The following is an 8,121-nucleotide window of genomic DNA, read 5'->3' as shown; positions in this document are numbered from 1 at the left end:
AACACACACAGACACACAGAAACACACACACATGTACATAGAGACACACACATAGACACACACCTCCCACCTCAGTCTCCTGTATATCTGGGACTACAAGTGCATGCCACCATGCCTGGCTAAATAGGAGGTTGAGTGTGGTGGCTCATTCTTGTAATTACAGTACTTTGGGAGGCTGAGATGGCAGGATCAGTTGAGCCTAAGAGTTTGAGATCAGCCTATGCAACATAGTGACATCCTGTCTCTACAAAAAGTTTAAAAATTAGCCAGGCGCGGTGGCATGGATGAAGCTCAGTGACATTGTGCTGAACGAAAAAAGTCAGCTAGCCAGGTGCAGTGGCTCATGCCTGTAATCCCAGCACTTTGGGAGGCCAAGGTGAGCATATCACCTGAGGTAAGGAGTTTGAGACCAGCCTGGCCAACATAGTGAAACCCTGTCTCTACTAAAAATACAAAAATTAGCCTGGCATGATGGCACATGCCTATAATCCCAGTTACTCGGGAGGCTGAGGCAGGAGAATTGCTTGAACCTGGGAGGCAGAGGTTGCAGTGAGCTGAGATCACACCATTGCACTCCAGCCTGGGCATTGCAGTGAGATTCTGTCTCAAAATAAATAAATAAATAAATGAATAAATAAATGCCAGCTCAAAAGGTTACACACTGTAGGATTCTGTTTATGTGACATTCTTTTTTTTTTTTTTTTCTCATTAAACTTTTTTAATGGGTCTCAAAATTCTGTGACACATTTTTGGTCAAGTTGTTTCCATTAAAAAGCACTGATTTTAAACACTAATAAATTAAAACTGCCACACGCAAAAAAGAAAACCAAAGTGGTCCACATAATATTATCCTTTCCTCGAACTGAAAGTTTTACGATGCATTGTTATCATTAACCAGTCTTTTAATACTAAACTTAAATGGCCAACTGAAACAGTTCTAAGACCATTCTTCCAGCACTGATTAATACCAGGGTGGCAGGTATTAGGGATAATATTCATTTAGCCTTCTGAGCTTTCTGGGGAGACTTGGTGACCTTGCCAGCTCCAGCTGCCTTCTTGTCCACTGCTTTGATGACACCCACAACAACTGTCTGTCTCATATCACGAACAGCAAAGCAACCCAGAGGTGGATAGTCTGAGAAGCTCTTAATACACATGGGCTTACCAAGCACCATATCAATGATGGCAACATCACCAGATTTCAAGAATTTAGGGCCATCTTCCAGCTTTTTACCAGAATAGCGATCAATCTTTCCCTTCAGCTCAGCAAATTGCATGCAATGTGAGCCATGTGGCAATCCAGTACAGGGGCATAGCCAGCACTGACTTGGCCTGGATGGTTCAGGATAGATCACCTGAGCAGTGAATCCAGCTGCTTCCATTGTTACCATGACGAACATCCTTGACAGACATGTTCTTGACATGGAAGCCCACATTGTCCCCAGAAAAAGCTTCACTCAAAGCTTCATGGTGCATTTCGACAGATTTTACTTCAGTTGTAGAGTTGACTGGAGCAAAGGCAACCACCATACCAGGTTTGAGAACAACAGTCTCCACTCGGCCATCAGGAACAGTACCAACACCACCAATTTTGTAGACATCCTGGAGAAGCAGGCTTGTCAGTTGGACGAGTTGGTGGTAAGATGCAGTCCAGAGCCTCAGGCAGCGTGGTTCCACTGGCATTGCCATCCTTACGGGTGACTTTCCATCCCTTGAACCAAGGCACGTTAGCAGTTGGCTCCAGCATGTTGTCACCATTCCAACCAGAAATTGGCACAAATGCTACTGTGTCGGGATTGTAGCCAATTTTCTTAATGTACTGCTGACTTCCTTAACAATTTCCTCATATCTCTTCTGGCTGTGGGGTGGCTCAATGAAATCCATCTTGTTAACACCAATGATTAGTTGTTTCACAGCCAGTGTGTAAGCCAGAAGGGCATGCTCTTGGGTCTGCCGATTCTTGGAGACACCAGCTTCAAATTCACCAACACCAGCAGCAACAACCAAGACAGCAGAGTGAGCCTGAGATGTCCCTGTAATCATGTTTTCGATGAAGCCTCTGTGACCTGGGGCGTCAATGATAGTCATGCAGTACTTGCTGGCCTCAAATTTCCACAAGGAGATGTCAATGGTGATACCACGTTCACTCTCAACTTTCAGTTTATCCAAGACCCAGGCATACTTGAAGGAGCCCTTTCCCATCTCAGCAGCCTCCTTCTCAAATTTTTTAATGCTTCTTTTGTTGATGCCACCACATTTGTAGATCAGATGGCCAGTAGGGGCGGACTTGCCCAAATCTACTTGTCCACTGACGACAATGTTGATATGAGTCTTCTCCTTTCCCATTTTGGCTTTTAGGGGCAGTTTTCACGACACCTGTGTTCTGGTGGCAAACCTGTTGCGAAAAGCTATGTGACATTCTTGAGAAGATAAAACCCTAGTGATAGCACATCTGTGTTTCATAGTGGCTAGGGGTGAAAGGAAGGTGTGATTATCATTGGTCTTTATCTTGATTTTGTTGCTGGTTACGGGAATCTGTCTGTCTGCTTGATTCACAGAACTGTACACATTTCCTGAAAATGTTCATTTTATTGTGTGATCATTTTAAAAATTAAAAAAAGAATCGAATCTCTAAAAAAAGAAAGGACTGGGCATGGTGGCTCATGTCTGTAATCCCAGCACTTTGGGAGGTTGAGGCAGGCAGATTGCTTTAGCCCAGGAGTTCAAGACCAGCCTGGATAACGTGGTGAAATCCCATCTCTACTAAAAATACAAAAGTTAGCCAGGCATGGTGGTGCATGCCTGTAATCACAGCTACTCAGGAGGCTGAGGCAGGAAAATCACTTGAACACAGGAGGTGGAGGTTGTAGTGAGCCGAGATCACGCCACTGCACTCCCGACTGGGCAACAGAGTGACTCTGTCTCAAAAGAAAAAAAAAAAAGAAAAGAATGAATGAATGAATGAATAACATCTGGGTTTCTGGTGTGGGCAGACTGTGGGTGGTGTTGCCATTTATAGAGGTGGAGTAGGCTGGGTGGTGGGGCCAGATTAGGGGGAGGAAGTAAGGAGTTAGGTTTGGTCTTGAAAGTCTAGAAGTTGAGACGTCTCTGTATACAGGTGGATACACAAGAGTCTGGTGCTGGCGATGGAAATGTGGGAGTCACGGATGTTTACAGCCATTGTGATGGATTAGAATGCGTGCAGAGAGGAGAGAGAAAACGAGCAAAGGTGGGCGGGGTCCGAGCCTGAGGAACACCTGCCTTTAGTGCCAGTTGGGAGGGGGAGTTGGGAGGGGAAGGAGGGAGAGCCAGCATCAGTCCTCGGAGCTTCCCTCCCTGCCTGGTCTGTGGCCTCCAAGATCTTTTTGTGGATGAGGGAGACAGCTTTCAGAGAACAGCTGTAGGGGCAGGGAGGGACCGCAAAATAAGAACGAGGGACGAGGAAGAACGTCTTCAGAACGCCAGCAGGTCTCGTCAACTGCCTGTCTTGGGTTCTGAGCAAAAGTATGGGCTGTGCTTACTGCAGAATCACACTTCCTCATGCTCCTTCCCCTTCCCTCCTGACCTCTGAGCCCTCCTCCACCTCAGCTGCTGCAGAGGTCACAGGCCGGAAACCTAGAAGGCAGTCCGCAACCCTCAGGCCTGATTCACTTTCCCCACACAAATACTTAAACGTTTTCAATTTGTTATCAGTTTAAAAAAAAAATGTAAGATTTCAAAAACAGCAATAACAACTGGATTTTCAGCTTGGAAAATTGGAAAGTATGACAGAGCTGCCCCTACAGCCCCACGCGGTGACAGAAGGTGAAATGAACCATTGCACTGTCCAGTTGCCACCCTTTCCACCACGCCCTGCAGATCTCCAGCACCAAGATAAAAGCTGGTTGCCATGTAGCATTTGTTTGCACATGGTTTCTACACTTTTATGTAACCTGGGTTATCATCCAGCAGTCACAGCCTCTGCAGAGCAGCCCAGCAGAAGCAGAGACCCGCTTGGCTGAAGGAAACTTAGCAAGATTTATATTAGGTACACAAACACTACAAGCCAGGAGGTGAGGTGACACCGGCTTTTAAAAACATTATTGAGGCTTCATTGACACACCATAAAATGCACCCGTTGTAAGGAGAGAGTTCAATAAGTTTTGACTTCTTGTGTGACCCCCACTGCAATCAAGTAATCTAACATTTCCATCACCTGAAAATGTCCCTCTGATATCTTCCCAGGCAACACCCTCCTCTCTCCCATCCGCAGCCCCTGGCAACTACTGGTCTGCTTTTTGTCAGAGGCCACACTGTGAATCAAAAGAAAGTTAGCTGGAAAAGCTGTAAGCAGAAGGGTTCACTGCAGAGTGAACAAGCAGACCAGCAAATGTGGGCTAGGGAAGCAGTCTGCTGGCCTGCACTGGCTGGGGATGCCTGGCAGTGTTCCTGCAAGTCATTGGATTGTTCACCAAAGGATTCACAAACAAGGAGTTATTTTTATGGAGGTTTTAAGAGAGCATTCTAGACTGTTTAAAAAAAAAAAGATGAGAGTAATGCTCTAAGCATAGAGAACCACTGGAGATTATCAAGGCTAGGCTTACGCCTTTCATGCCAGCACTTTGGGAGGCCAAGGTGGGAGGATCGCTTGAGCCCAGGAGTTCGAGACCAGTCTGGGCCACATAGCAAGACCCCATCTCTACAAATTTTTTTTTCTTAGCCAGGCATGGTGGCATGTACCTATAGTTCCAGCCAGCTACTTGGGAGGCTGAGGTGGGAGGATTGCTTGAGCCTGAGAAGTTGAGGCTGCAGTGAGCCATGATCACGTAACTGCACTCCAGCCTGGGTGACAGAGCCAGACTCTGTCACAGAAAAAAAAAAAGGGAAAAGAAAAGAAAAGAAAGAAAGAAAAAAGAAAGGGAGGGGAGGGAAAAGGGAATCATCTAATTGTGTGCATTAATTGTAAGTAGTAAATTGGGCATCCAGGACCACATATCCCCATCCTCATGTGGGCATTGTGTGTGTTCAAGTGATTCCACAGGCACAAGGACTGGGTAGCTCTCCTGTGCCCAAGAACACTGAACAGAGACAAGTACTTTTCCATAGGATAACATTGCTCATGGTCCACATCCTACTCTTTCAGCCCTCTCTTGTTTCCATGGCATCCAAGAGCCCATAATAAGTATGAGATTTTTTTTGTTTTTGTTTTTGATTTTTTGAAACAGAGTCTCGCTCTGTTGCCCAGGCTGGAAGGCAGTGGCATGATCTCGGCTCACTGCAACTTCCATCTCCTGGATTCAGGCAATTCTCCTGCCTCAGCCTCCCGAGTAGCTGGGATTACAGGCGTGTGCCCCCACACTCAGCTCATTTTTGTATTTTTAGTAGAGACAGGGTTTTGCCATGTTGGCCAGGCTGGTCTCGATCTCCTGACCTCAGGTGATCTGCTCAAGTATGGGAATTTTTATTAATAAAAGTGCAGGCTTGCAATTGAGATTGTCAGTCAGATGAACATTTTATCTTAAAAATATCCCATCTAGCATTTTTTTTTTTTTTTTTGTCTTGGAAAGCTATGTTCGTGCAGCCCCAGCCAGTCAGCTCTCAAAAGCCTCCTTCTGAATGAGGAAAGTCCAGACATCTTGGTGCTAGAGCTAGTGTCTAGAACAATAAGACATCTGAGTTCAGCCTTAACAGATAAGGCAAACGCTAACATCACATAGCTTCTATAAGGCAAATAGGCAGAGTTTAGAAACCCCAGGACGTTAAAATATTTTAACACGAGAGAAGATGTCATTGGGTATGTTCTAGTAGCATATAGGCTGATCTACTGTGTTCACCTGTAAGTTAGAGGGTATCTGGCCAATAGTGAGTCAACATTTACTACAGTGACTTTGGAGGTTGGTGGTCCCACCTCAACAGGGTCAAGGACGCAGGCCCTTTACATCCTGCTGCTCTGCTGTCCTTAGCTTGTTTGTCTTCTTCCTCAAGTTTGTAACCTCGTGGCCCCAACATGGCTGCTGTAGCTCCAAGTATCACATTCTTCCATAGAAAGTTCCAGATCAGAAGTGGGAGAGCAGCTCCTTACGCATCTATTTTTTTTTTTTTTTTATGAGATAGAGGAAAATCTGTCCCAGAGGCCCCCAGCAGACTTCTTTCTTTTTGTTGGCTGGAACTGGGTCGCATTTCCATCTTGAGACCAATCACCAGTAAAGGGGGTCGAGAGCATCATGATTAGTGCCAATCGCGATTTGACCCCTGAGACTGGGGGATCTGCAACAGGGGATGATTGATTGGGTTATCTCACTGTACTCTTCTTTTAATTTTAATTTTTTTTGAGAAAGGGTCTCACTTTTTCGCTCAGGCTGGAGTGCAGTGACCTGATCATGGTTCACTGCAGCCTCAACCTCCCAAGGTTCAGGTGATGCTCCTACCTCAGCTGAGACTACAGGTATGTGCCACCACACCCAGCTAATTTTTGTATTTTTAGTAGAGACAGGGTTTAGCCATGTTGCCCAAGCTGCTCTGGAACTCCTGGGCTCAAGTTACCTACCTGCCTCAGACTCCCAAAATGCTGGCATTACAGGCACGAGCCACCACATCTAGCCACTATATTCTTCTAAATCCACTGAAAGCACCCTCTCCTTAAAAAATATTTCTGTATCCCATTTCCTCTTTTGCAACATTTTCTCTCTGCTAGTTCCACCCTGGCTCCCATGGGAAGTGAGCTTTGCACTTCCCCACTTCTACCAGTGTTGATCAGCTTTCTTCTTTTTATGGAGACGGAGTTTCTCTCTTGTTGCCCAGGCTGGAGTGCAGTGCTGCAATCTCAGCTCACTGTAACCTTGCAACCTCACAACCTCAGCTTCCCAGGTTCAAGCGATTCTCCTGCCTCAGCCTCCCGAGTAGCTGGGACTACGGGGACATGCCACCATGACCAGCAAATTTTTGTATTTTTAGTAGAGACAGGGGTTTCACCATGTTGGCCAGGCTGGTCTCGAGCTCCTGACCTCAGGTGATCTGCCCACCTCAGCCTTCCAAAGTGCTGGGATTACAGGCGTGAGCCACCTCACCCAGTCACGTTGATCAGCTTTCATTCCTTCTATCCCATCTTTTCTCTGGAATGTGATCCCAGCATCCTTTTCCCAGAACACAGGCTGCTGCTTTGATAGTTTGATTTGCCTCCGTATGAATGGCTTTTCAGAACTGGCCTCAGAGGAAAGTCAGAAGGCTTCCCACAGATGTTAACGAAGTTTTGGGAACCGCAACCATCAGTATCTCTTGGGGACTTTTTACTGTTGTTTTCTAAATCAGAAGAGTCATGTCCTCAGAGAGGAAGGTCAAAAGTTGAGCACCTTCTCACACTGTAACCCCACAATAAAAACCTCTATCTCCCACTTGCAACTCCCAGGAACAGTGGCCTCACTTTTCTTCCAGGTGTCTTTCAGCTTTTTTCGATGCTCTGCTTCCTTTTTTTGGAAGAGTCCTGCAACTAATTTTGTAGACTCCCAGGCTTCTTGCTCTGCCTGTCTGGTCTTTGCCTCCCTTCTGACGTAGGGCAGATGAGCCCTAAATTGGGGCTTAGCCTGGGAAGTTTCTTGGCTTTGCCCAGGAAATAATTTATTTATTTATTTAATTTTTAAATTTTTATTTTATTTTTTTGAGATGGTGAGTCACTCTGTCACCCAGACTGGAGGGCAGTGGTGTAATTTTGGCTCACTACAACCTCTGCCTCCTGGGTTCAAGCAATTCTCCTGCCTCAGCCTACTGAGTAGCTGGGATTACAGGTGCGGGCCACTACGCCTGGCTAAATTTTGTATTTTTTGGTAGATACTGGGTTTCACCATGTTGCCCAGGCTGGTCTCGAACTCCTGATCACAAATGCTCTGCCTGCCTCAGCCTCCTAAAGTGCTGGGATTACAGGTGTGAGCCACTGCACCCAGCTCACCCAGGAAAGAATTTAAAGGCTACCCAGTGGTAGAAGAAAATGGCTTTATGGAAGCGGTGGTGTTATAGTTCCGGCAGTGTGACAGCTCCATGATTGCCCTTGCAGAGCAGGGCTACCCCATAGCCATGTGCTAAGAGTAGCAGCTTAGGGCAGTTTTGCATTCATATTTATATCTATTTTTAATTACATGCAGATTAAGG

General features: G+C 46.1%; 1 pseudogene; it reads right to left on the bottom strand.

Moving 5' to 3' along the window:
* Window positions 1-935: 935 nt before the first annotated feature.
* Window positions 936-2,381, bottom strand: LOC126941911 (putative elongation factor 1-alpha-like 3; annotated as a pseudogene).
* Between the last annotated feature and the right edge of the window lie 5,740 nt (window positions 2,382-8,121).

The sequence above is a fragment of the Macaca thibetana genome, chromosome 19 (genome assembly GCF_024542745.1).
Source record: "Macaca thibetana thibetana isolate TM-01 chromosome 19, ASM2454274v1, whole genome shotgun sequence".
NCBI classification, from domain to species: Eukaryota; Metazoa; Chordata; class Mammalia; order Primates; family Cercopithecidae; genus Macaca; species Macaca thibetana.
The sequence above is the reverse complement of the archived record's forward strand: the minus strand, read 5'-3'. Positions and strand labels throughout refer to the sequence as shown.